This window comes from Macrotis lagotis, chromosome X, assembly GCF_037893015.1.
Source record: "Macrotis lagotis isolate mMagLag1 chromosome X, bilby.v1.9.chrom.fasta, whole genome shotgun sequence".
Lineage (NCBI taxonomy): Eukaryota > Metazoa > Chordata > Mammalia > Peramelemorphia > Peramelidae > Macrotis > Macrotis lagotis.
The window spans coordinates 261,936,738-261,947,817 of NC_133666.1; the positions used below are offsets into that span (position 1 = coordinate 261,936,738).

General features: G+C 33.8%; 1 long non-coding RNA gene across 3 annotated transcripts in view; it reads right to left on the reverse strand.

Moving 5' to 3' along the window:
- LOC141497995 (uncharacterized) overlaps positions 1-5,053 on the reverse strand; it is a 40,641-nt gene extending 35,588 nt beyond the window's left edge. For all 3 annotated transcript variants that reach the window (XR_012471514.1, XR_012471513.1, XR_012471512.1), the window contains exon 1: positions 4,812-5,053. This is a non-coding gene — a long non-coding RNA (uncharacterized LOC141497995). The remainder of the gene's footprint in view (positions 1-4,811) is intronic.
- Positions 5,054-11,080: the final 6,027 nt, after the last annotated feature.

Below are 11,080 nucleotides of genomic sequence, written 5' to 3' on the forward strand. Positions count from 1 at the left end.
TCTTTACAGATTATATGACGTCATACTTAGAGAAACTTAGAGAATTGACTAAAATATTAAAAAAAAACAAATTTAGCAAAGATTTAGCAAATTTAGCAAAGATGCAGTATATAAAACAAATCCAAATAAATCATCAGCATTTCTATATATTACCAACAAATTTCAGTAGGAAGAGAGAGAAAGAGAAATTCCTTTTAAAAGAACTGCTGACAAAATAAAATACTTGGTAGTCTACCTGCCAAAACAAACCCAGGAACTATATGAACTAAATTATAAAGCACTTTTCATACAAATAAAGACAGATCTAAATAACTGGAGAAATATTAATAATTCATGGGTAGGTCAAGCCAATATAATAAAATGACAATTCTACCTAAATAAATTTACTTATACATTGCCCTATCAATCAAGCTAGCAATATTTTTTTTAAGTTAGAAAACATAATAACAGAATCTGGAAGAACAAAAGGTCATGGTTATCAGGGGATAATCTCATTAATATGAGGAAAATATGAAGGAAGGCACTTTGGTAATACCAGATTTCAAACTATATTGCAAAGTAATAATCATGAAAACTATCTGGTACTGAGTGATGGATGAATGGAAATGATATAGAATAATAAATAACCATAATACCCTAGTTTTGATAAACTCAAAGGTCCAAGTTTGGATGGATAAGAATTCACTATATGACAAAAATTGCTAGGGAAAACTGAAAAACAGTTTGACAAAAACTTGTTATAGGCCAACATGTTGCATTATACACAAGATAAGATAAAAAAATGGACACATGATTTATATATAAAGGGAGAAGTTAGCAAATTAAAGGAACATGGAAAATTTTACCTATCAGAGTTATGGAGAAAGGAAGAATTTATAACTAAACAAGAGATAGAGAGACTCACAGGAAGTAAATAGAATAATTTTGAGGAAATGAAATTAAAAAATTTTTGTATAAACAAAACCAGGGTAGTCAAGATTAGAATGAAAATAAGAAAGTGGTAAAAAAGTTTTACAGATAATTTCCCTGATAAAGGCATCATTTCTCAAGTGTATAGAGAATCAAGTTAAATTTATAAAAATATGAGTTTGACAAATAGTCAGAGGATATGTCAGAGGCAATTTTCAGAAGAAGTCAAAGCTATCTGTTTTTGTTGTCATTGTTTTGTTGTCTCTAACTCTCCATGTCCCCATGGATTATACCATATCAGCCTTTTCTTTCCTCTATTATCTCTCCAGGTCTATCTAAGCTCATGTGTGCTGCTTTTATGACTATCTAGCCATCTCATCCTCTGCCATCCTATTTTCCATTTCCCTTCATTCAATCTTTCCCAACATTAAGGTCTTTTTCAATGAGTTTCGTTATATGGCCAAATTATTAAAGCTTCACTTTTAATATTTGACTTCCAGTGAATAGTTTGTATTAATTTAAGTATTGACTGATTTGCTCTCCTTGCTGTTCAGGGGACTCTCAAAACTCTTTTTCTGCACAGCAGTTTGAGTGCTGATAGTGTAGTGCCCACCTTTACTTCTAGTCCATTCTCACATCCGAACATCACTACTGAAAAGACCTATACAGACCTTTGTTGGTAAAGTGCTGTTTCTGCTTTTTTAGAATGCTTCTAGATTTGCCAAAACTTTACTTCTAAGGAGCAAGTGTCTTAATTTTATGACTGTAGCGGTCATCTGCACTGATCTTTGATCCCAAGACTACAAAATCTGACAGTGTTCCCTTTCTTCTCCTTTTTTGCCAGAAAGTGATGGAACCATTTGCCATGATCCACGATCTTAGTTTCTGGAAGCTTTCTTCTTCACTTTCTTCTTCATCACCCATTCTTCTTCACTTTCTATTATCAGAGTGGAATTGTATGCATAACTGAGATTGTTATTTCTCCCAGCAGCCTTAATTTTGATTTTTAATTTATCCAGTATGATTTTGCATGATGTACTCTGAATATAAATTAAATTAAAGGTGATAATATATGACCTTATCGCATTCTTTATCCAGTCTTAATTAAATGTTACATGTTTGACTTAGTGGTTGCTTCTTGGCCTGCATAGAGGTTCCTCAGCAGACAAATAAGATAATCTGGTACCCCCATCTCTGAGAACTTGCCACATGTTTTGTGATCTACACAGTCAAAGCTTTTAGTGTAGACAATAAAGAAGAAGTAGATGTTTTTCTGGTACTCCATTGCTTTTTTCCCACAATAAAGATAATATTGGCAATTTGATTTCTAGTACTCTGCCTCTTTGAAAATTAGCCTGTTCTTTTGCTAATTCTTAGTCCCATGGTGCTGAAGCCTACCTTGCTGAATCTTAAGCATAAATTAGCTGTCATGTGAAATGAGCACTTTTTTTGGTATTTTAAACATTCCTTGGGATTGCCATTCTTTAAGATTGGAATGTAAACTGATCTATTCCATTCTAGTGACCACTGTAGAGCTTTCTAAATTTGATATCATATTAAGTGCAGTCTTTTAAAAGCATCATCTTTTAGGATTTTATAGATTCTATTTGTCTTCTTGCTAGCAATGCTTCTTTCTTAAGGTCCACTTGATTTCATTCTCTAGGATGACTGACTCTATATCAGTCTATTGTGATTATCAGTTATGTGAAGCTCCATCTTGTATAGTTCTCTGAATTTTTGTTATCTTTTACTTTCCTACTTCTGTGAAGTTCCTATAATTTTTGTCTTTATTATACACATTTTGGCATATCTTGATATCTCTATTTTTTTTTGCAAGGCAATGGGGTTAAATAACTTGCCCAAGGTAAAATAGCTAGGCAATTATTGTCTGAGGCTGGCTTTGAAAGCAGGTCCTCCTGACTCCAGGGCCTGTGTTCTATCCACTGTGCCACCTAGCTGCCCCAATATCTCCAATTTTTAAAGAGATCTCTATTCCATTCTTATCAGCCAAAGTTTTCTTTGATTTATTTTCATTTGCTCATTTAAGAAAATCTTTTTATCTTTCCATGCTATACATTGGAATTCTGCATGCAGTTAGGTTCATCTTTCCCTTTTTTCTTTCTCTTTTCCCTTTCTTTCTTTCCTCAGCTATTTGAAAACCTCATTAGGCAGACAATTTAGTTTTTAGCTCTTCTTTTTCAGTGGAATGTTTTTTTGTTGCTGCCACCGATTCAGTATTTCAAATCTCTGTCTATAGTCCTGCAGGCACTTTATCTACCAGATCTAATTCCTTAAATCTATTCATTACCTCCACTTCATATTAATAAAGGATGTTATTAAGGTCACATCTTTATGGTCTGATGCTTTACCCCACTTTCTTCAATTTAAGACTGAGTTTTGTAATAATAAGTTTATGATCTAAGCCAGTCAGTTCCAGACCTTGCTGAATAGAGCTTTTCCACCCTTGGAGGCAAAATATGTAATCAATTTGATTTCAGTATTGACCATATGATGATGTCTATCTGTGGAGTTGCCTTTTGAATTTTTGAAAAAGAATGATATGACCAGCAAGTTATCTTGAGAAAAATTTTCAAGGTCAAACTTGCCTGTTATTCAATTATTTTTTATTACCTAGATTGTATTAAATGTTGTTCTCTAGATTTCTTTTCATTTTACTATACCAGTGAGGCTTACTTTCTCTGAACCTGATACAAAATTTGGCCAACTAATTTTTTAATATACTTTATGAATTTCCTCTACTTCTGGTTAGTGTTTTAGTTGCTCAGTTCTTCTGGGGCCCAGTTCTAATATATTAACCACCTCTATTAAAAGTGGTGGTAGAGACTGGGAAAAATTGAGGTTTTTCCATAGGCAAATTCCCCAACTTTTTTGCCCATGATTTGAGTAGTTTATGCAGAAGTAGTTTTTTTTTAAAAAAAAAAAAACTTGAATTGATGGCTGTTTAGAGCCATGTGTTCTTGGCATAATTGGTGTAAGACTACAGAAATGGAAAATTTATGAGTCTGAAATCTGTATTAGTGGAAGAAGTACCAATATTAATGAAACGATAGATGCATCAAATATTGAAGTGATAGGTTAAATTCAGTAAACTATCCAGTAGTATATAAGATTGCAAGGTTACTTAAACTCTGCCACACCTTTAGGAAATAAAAACATTGCCCTCTCATTTGGGAAGGTCCAGAGGATATATTCAACTTGACCTGACTACACTGGAAAAGGATATTAATTATAGGACACAGATTAGAAATTCTCTCTAAACAGTCATATTCACCTTTCCAAATTCAGGGAAACAAGGATAAGAATCATTTCTCCACTTCTACTGAGTTTTTTAAAAAAAGAATTACTGATTCCTTTAGTTTTTTTTAAAGTCATTTTGATATACTCTTTCTTCTTTTAACTGACCCCTTCCTTCATCAAAAAAGCTAAACCAAACAAGAGTAAATATAATGACCTAACAGCTGTTCACCTTTTGATCAGAATGGGGAGAAAGGTTTAATTATTTGTTCTTTAGGATGATTATTATTTTTTAAATTTGGACACCTTTTAATGATACTTTTTTATATCACTGTAGTTCCTGTCATATACTATTTATCTGGTTCTTTTTATTCCACCCAAGATCAGTTCATATAAATCTTCTATTGCTTCTTACAATTCCTCATGCTTAATATTTTATCTTCAAGTCAATAATATTCCACAGTAGTCATGTATCAACAATTACTTTAGCTAATTCCTGATTTCACTTTGATTTTCAATGCTTATTGAAAATCAGGCTCATAATCAGACAGCATGGTATAAGATAAAACCCTGGACAAAATGTCAGAAGACTTGGTTTCCAGTCCAGGATCTGGCATTACCTAGTTGGATCAACTCGGTCATCTTACCTCCTCAAGTCTGTTTCTTCAGATTCTTGAATTAGGAGGTTGGATTAAAGCACATCTGAAGTCGTTTCCAGGTCAAAGATTCTATGAAAGCTTCATTTTCTTAAAGGGTAAATTCTTTTAATGAAAGTTCATAATAGCTTATTGTCTTTTAAAAGTTTGAGGAAAAACATGAAAGACTTGGGAGTTCATACGCAGCCTGAATTAATATTCCTTTCTCTCATCCTTGGGGGAGTTTAAGGACCAAGTATCTTGGGTTAGCTTTATATTTTCTTCTGTAGCAATCATGCATAGAAGAACAGAGCTTTTTGTTATGTTTTCCATTAGACAAGAAAGCTTTTGTCTTTCTTTTACTAGACAACAGGCAGTCTAAAGAGATTTCCTAAAGGGCCTTGCTGTTTAAAGAGATGAGGGATTCCAAGTGGTAACTGGAAACATTTTGATCCAACCACCTGGGAGAGCATATGTCAACACAGGGAGATGGCCAAGACTCACATAACCTTGCCAGCCAATTAGGGCTTGAGTTTCAGCTCCATGCATTGAGAATCAAACTTTTTTTGAATATTTACTCTGGTTTTGAGTTTTGTAAGAAGCTATAAATGGTATTTTTATACATAATAAATTTATCCTTTTAACTGATAAGAATACAGATTTAAAACTAGAAGAGACTTCTAGTTCCCTCATTTCACATTTTATGAAATTGACTGTCAGAAGTTAAGTGACTTGTCCAAGTTCAAATAGGTAATAAAATTGCAAAGGTCTGATTATGACTCCAAATCCATTGCTCTTTCTCATGTACTATATTGTCTCTTAGTTAACTTAGTACTCAATTTAATAATGAACTTACCACTAATAAAACTGGTTTAACATGAATCCAGTCTTGGGTAACATTGCTATTAAATCTTCCTGTTAGTGTGAAACAGAGCCTCTTAGTTGATCTTGGGCAAATGATGTCAACTTATTTTGGCCTCATTTTTCTCATCTGAAAAATGGAAATATTGGAACAAATAACCAATCATTTCTCTTCCAGATCCATCTCCTTCAGGGGTTGGATCAGTTCTGATTCAAGAGAACAAAATGTTAAATTTTTCAATATCAGCATTTATACCAATATGAGCATTTATGCTTCAAAAATTGGCAAACATTACAAATCAGAGCTTGATTTACTCTTTTGTTGATTGTCTAAATTGTCTAAGACAATTTTTTGGATGATTGAGGCTGAAAGTGACAAATAAAATGTTAATGATGCAGATTAAACTTTAAAAATATCTTGTGGTATATTTTTTTCCTTCAGAGAATCAGCCGTTAAACAATTACTAATACATCCTTGCCTATGATCTTATATGTACCCACTTATTCGATCCCTTTTTTATTCATGCCCAATTTTTTGTGATCCCTTATGCATTTTTTGGGGTAAAGATATTGGGGTGACTGGTCAGTCCTTGTCCAGTTCATTTTAAAGATGAGAAAACTGAGACAAATTGGGTCAAATAGTTTCAGATCACATAGCTTGTAAGTGTTTGAGACCAGATTTAAAATCAGGTCTTCCTCTCTGTGTCATCTATTTGTTCTAAACTTACTTCAAGGACCTACAATTTTATAGTCATAGGTATACCTTTATCCCCTACAGATTCCAATTCCAATCATATTTTACTGGGTAATTTTTAATAAGTTGCTGTAGGTTCCTATGTTCATCACTAGGTGGCCACCTTTCTGATGATAATCTTAAATACATTTAGCCAGGGCAGTTCTTGGATGCCAAATACTTGATCTCTTGTACATACATATTCAATTTAATTCAACAAAAAGTGACAAGTTTGTTTCTATCTTTTGTTTCTAATTATATCCCTTCCTCTTCTCTACTTAGAGAGTCATCTTTTTAAAAAAGTATGAAAAGAAGAGGGGAAAAAAATCAGTTCAGAAAATTTAAACAAACTATCAATTCAATCTGGCAATATAGAATGTCCCCAAAGACTTAGTGACTTTTAGTTATAATGTAACAATATATCATACCCAGAGTCCTTTTTATCTTCAAAGAAGAAAAAGAAATACATTTTCTCATTTCTTCTTTGGTGTCAAGCTTAATCATTTTAAAGATGTGATATTCATTTTTTGTTGCCAACCTTCACTTTTATATTTCACCAAACATTTATTAAAAGTTCCTATATGTACTAAGTGGGCAGCTAGGTGGTTCAGTGGATAGAATGCTAAACCTCAAATCAGGAAGATTCCAACTTCCTGAGTTCACACCTGATCTCAGACACTAGCTATGTGACCCTGGGCAAGTCACTTAAGCTTGTTTGACTTTAGCCTTGTTTGAGCTGAAGAAGGAAGTGGTAAGCCACTTGAGTGTCTTTGCCAAGAAAATCCCAAATGATGTCAGAAAGAATTGGGCATGACTAAAATGACTGATCAAAACAAGACAAGATGTGCAAAGTACTGTACTATGCACTGGGGTCACAAATAAAATAAAATAAAATGAAATGTACACTGTTCTCAAGAAATTTACATGCTATGGGGAGAACATGTCCAATAATAAGTAAATATAAAGTAATTCAACTTAATTTCAAGAGTGCTTATAACTGATGAAGATCAGGAAAGATTTTAAGAAGAGATGGTACTTAAGGTGAACTTTAATACTATTTTCAAATTCTAGTATTTTATATACACAAATATAGTACTTCCATAGACTCTCAATTGATTTTTAAAATTTGACAACAAATTTTTACCTTCTCCATTGACAAGTCATTGTTTTCCACATTTTTTTTTGTTATGGATGAATGGATTGTCTATGCTCAAGGCTCTACTATTCAATCTTCTTTCCATGTGTCAATATAATGTTGCATTGTAACAGAAAATGAAAATGCCAATATTTTGGATGCATTGTACCTTGAGGGTTTGAAACCAGTTTGTGGATTCCATGGTGATTTCCTCATCACAATATCAGTGGCATTTGGTTTGAAGGACTGCTGAGTCCTTAAGATCCAAAATGAGTTCAAGTAGTTGTTTTAGGGTATCACAAAACAGGGTGGGAGTTAACAACTTGTCTGCAAATGTTCAGATAGAGACAAGCAGAAAAGTCCATCCATGTAGTAGATACTGTCATGGTGACAAGGTGAAGATTCAACTAACTACATAATTCACTATAGCATGACTTTTCCCAGATTTTTCCAGTGTTTTCAAAAGGCTCAATTTATGCTTTACATTTAACTTCATGACATAGTGCTAGGATCTATATGCTAACACACAGAGAAATATTCATCATTTTCAAAGGTTGTGAGTCTGGAAAAGATAATTAGTTAACTGCTTTGTTCAAGGAGATGGCCTGAGCAGGAAGTATAATGGATTTATTGGGAAGAAAGAATAAACTGGGCATTGTATAAGATGAAGCCTTGCATCTGAAGAAGATGAAATGGTCTCCTTTGTTAGACTCAATACTCAGTGAAATATTTGGACTCGTGGAAGACTCTGGTTTGTGAGAGTTTTTCATCAGCAACAGAAGAGAGTACAGAAGATAGAAGATTAGAAATTGAACTTCCTATCTGATAACACTTCTCTAGATTTTTTTTCTCGTTTCCTTTCATTTTAACTCTACATGAATACACTGCTGTCCAATTATTCACTATCATATGCTTAGCAGTTGAAGTTAGAGTATCCACTTAGCTTATCTAAAGTCAGATACCTACATCAGTGATACCCAGTCCATGGTCTCAAATTTACTTTAGTTTTCTGATATACAACTCAATAATCTCTGAGTACTGCCATAAGACAAGAGGATGGTATAGTGAAGACTGAACCTGAACTTCAAGAAAAGGCTAGATTCAAGCCCCTCCCCTTTGCCTTCCGAGTTGTGTGATATTGGGTAGATAACCATTGTTCTACATCTTTTCCCATCAAAATGAAGTTTAATTCAAGTCAACAGACATTTATTTAACAATTATTTTGAACAAACACTATATGTTATTCAGTTGTTTCAATTGTGTCTATTTCTTCATAACCCTATTTAGGAGATTTCATGGCAAAGATAATGGAGTGGTTTGCTATTTCCTTCTCCAGATCATTTTTTTTAACAGATGAAGAAACTGAGCTAAACTGAATAAAGTGACTTGCCCAGAGTTATATAAGTAGTAAGTGTCTGAGGTCACATTTGAACTCAGAAAAATGAGTCTTCCTTTGCCTTAGCACTCTATCCACTGAACCACCTAGTTGCCCTAGGCACTATATACAATATACAAAGACAATTAAAAAAATAGCCCCTGTTCTCAAGGAGTGTATAGTTTATCTGGAGGTTAGGTGATAAGTGGACTCAGCACTAGACTTTGAAGTCAGAAAGATTTGAGTTCATATCCTACCTGAGATACTTATTAGCTATATACATATTTAATTACTTCAAGGATCTACATATCTACATATATACATATTCAATATAAATTTATATATATATGTATATATTCAATTACTTCAAGGACCCTTGTCAAATCATTTATCCTCCTCTCTCAATCTTAGCTTCAACTATAAAAATGGAGATAATGATAGCAGCTACTTCCTTGTTTTCTTGGGGGGAGGGGCAGAAATTAAATAAGTAAAATAATAATGCTTAGAAATGCTAGCTAAGAAATATACTGTGTACGGAGACAAGTAAATGGACCAAAAATGGAGAGGAGTGTTAGAGTAGGGGAAGAATCAGGAAAGGTTTGCTTCATGGAAGAAAGTCCCTGAGTTTAACTTTGAAGGAGGGTGGAGATTAAAGAGGGAGAATGTTCTGTTATGGGAGACAGAATATGTAAAGGGAAGGATAAGGGGGTGTTGTTATGGCAAATGGTAGATATTGTCAATGTATTAAAGAAAATAATATGAAATAAGTCTAAAAAGATAAACAGGAACCAGATTATGTAGAGTAGGGGGGGAATGTCCAACCCTTGGGAAGTATAATCATTTGATCTGGCACTGCCATGGCAATGGCAAATGGGACTCGAAATTCAAAAAATCTAGGTTTTTTGTGAATTAATTTAATGTTTGATCAAAAGAGCAGGCTAATTTTTAAGCCGATAATTTTATATGGTCTGTGATGATGTTATAAATATACAAACAGCCCTTGGCAGAATTAAGATTCCCTGTCGTAGAAGCTTAAAGGTCAGACCAAAGAGTTTCTATTTAAGCTAGAGGGACTCATTGAAAATTTTTGAGTAGGGAAATTATATGACCAGCCCAGAATTTTAAGAATAATATATTGGCTGTGATGTGGTGGCTAATTTGGAGAGAGAAAGGGACCAGAATCTGGCAGACCAATTGAAAGGCTATTTTAGTGGACCAAGAGAGAGGTGATAAGGAATGTTTGGAGAATATAGAAAGAAGTCAGATGTGAAAAATGTTATGGAAGTAGAATTGACAAGATTTAACAACTGATTAGATAAGAGAGTTGGAGGAGAGGGAAGAGCAATGAATGATTCTAAGATTATGAAGCTGAAGACTAATGATGGTGGGTATACCCAATAGAAATCTGGTGGAGGAATGGGTTGAGAAAGGGGCATATAAGGATTTCAGTTTGAATGCTAACTAGACATGCCTTCAAAACATCCAAGAATAGATTCCCAGGAGACAGTCAACAAAACTTGACTGAAATTTAGTATAGAGACTGGGATGGAATATATAGGTCTCTAAGTCATCTTCATAGAAATAATAATTGCATCCTTAAGAGTTAATGAAATACTGAGAGAAAGTAGAGAAAGAAGAGAATCCAGGACAGAGTTTTTTGGTGTAACACCAATGTTAATGGTTGGGAGTTTGATGGATGATAGTTAAGCAAAGAAACTGAGGAAGACTGCTCAGACATGTAGAAAGAGGACCAAGACAGAGCAAGGTCATAAAAGTCAAGGGAAACATTTCAGATTATTTTCCAGATTCATTTCTCCTTTTAATCAGTTTTCTTTCTGATGAACAATATCTGCTTGCTGCTTCTTACACTCAGAACTTCAGCTCCCCTCTTTATGACTTCTCTTAGCCTGACCCTCATGCCTGTAATTCACTCCTTTCTCCATAGGATTACTAACTTCCTTTAAGGTTCAAGTCATATAGAACTCTTACACAAAGATGTTCTTTATTTCTTCCCTGACCCTCCCTTCAGTTATAAACATGCCTTTTCTCCTTTTAAGTAGGTTGCATTTACTTATCTTTCAATATGTCATCTCTCTTCAGGAAGAGGTAAACTCCTTGAAGGCAGGAACTGTCTAGCAAATCACTTTGCCCATAATAGTCACATAATAAATGTGCTG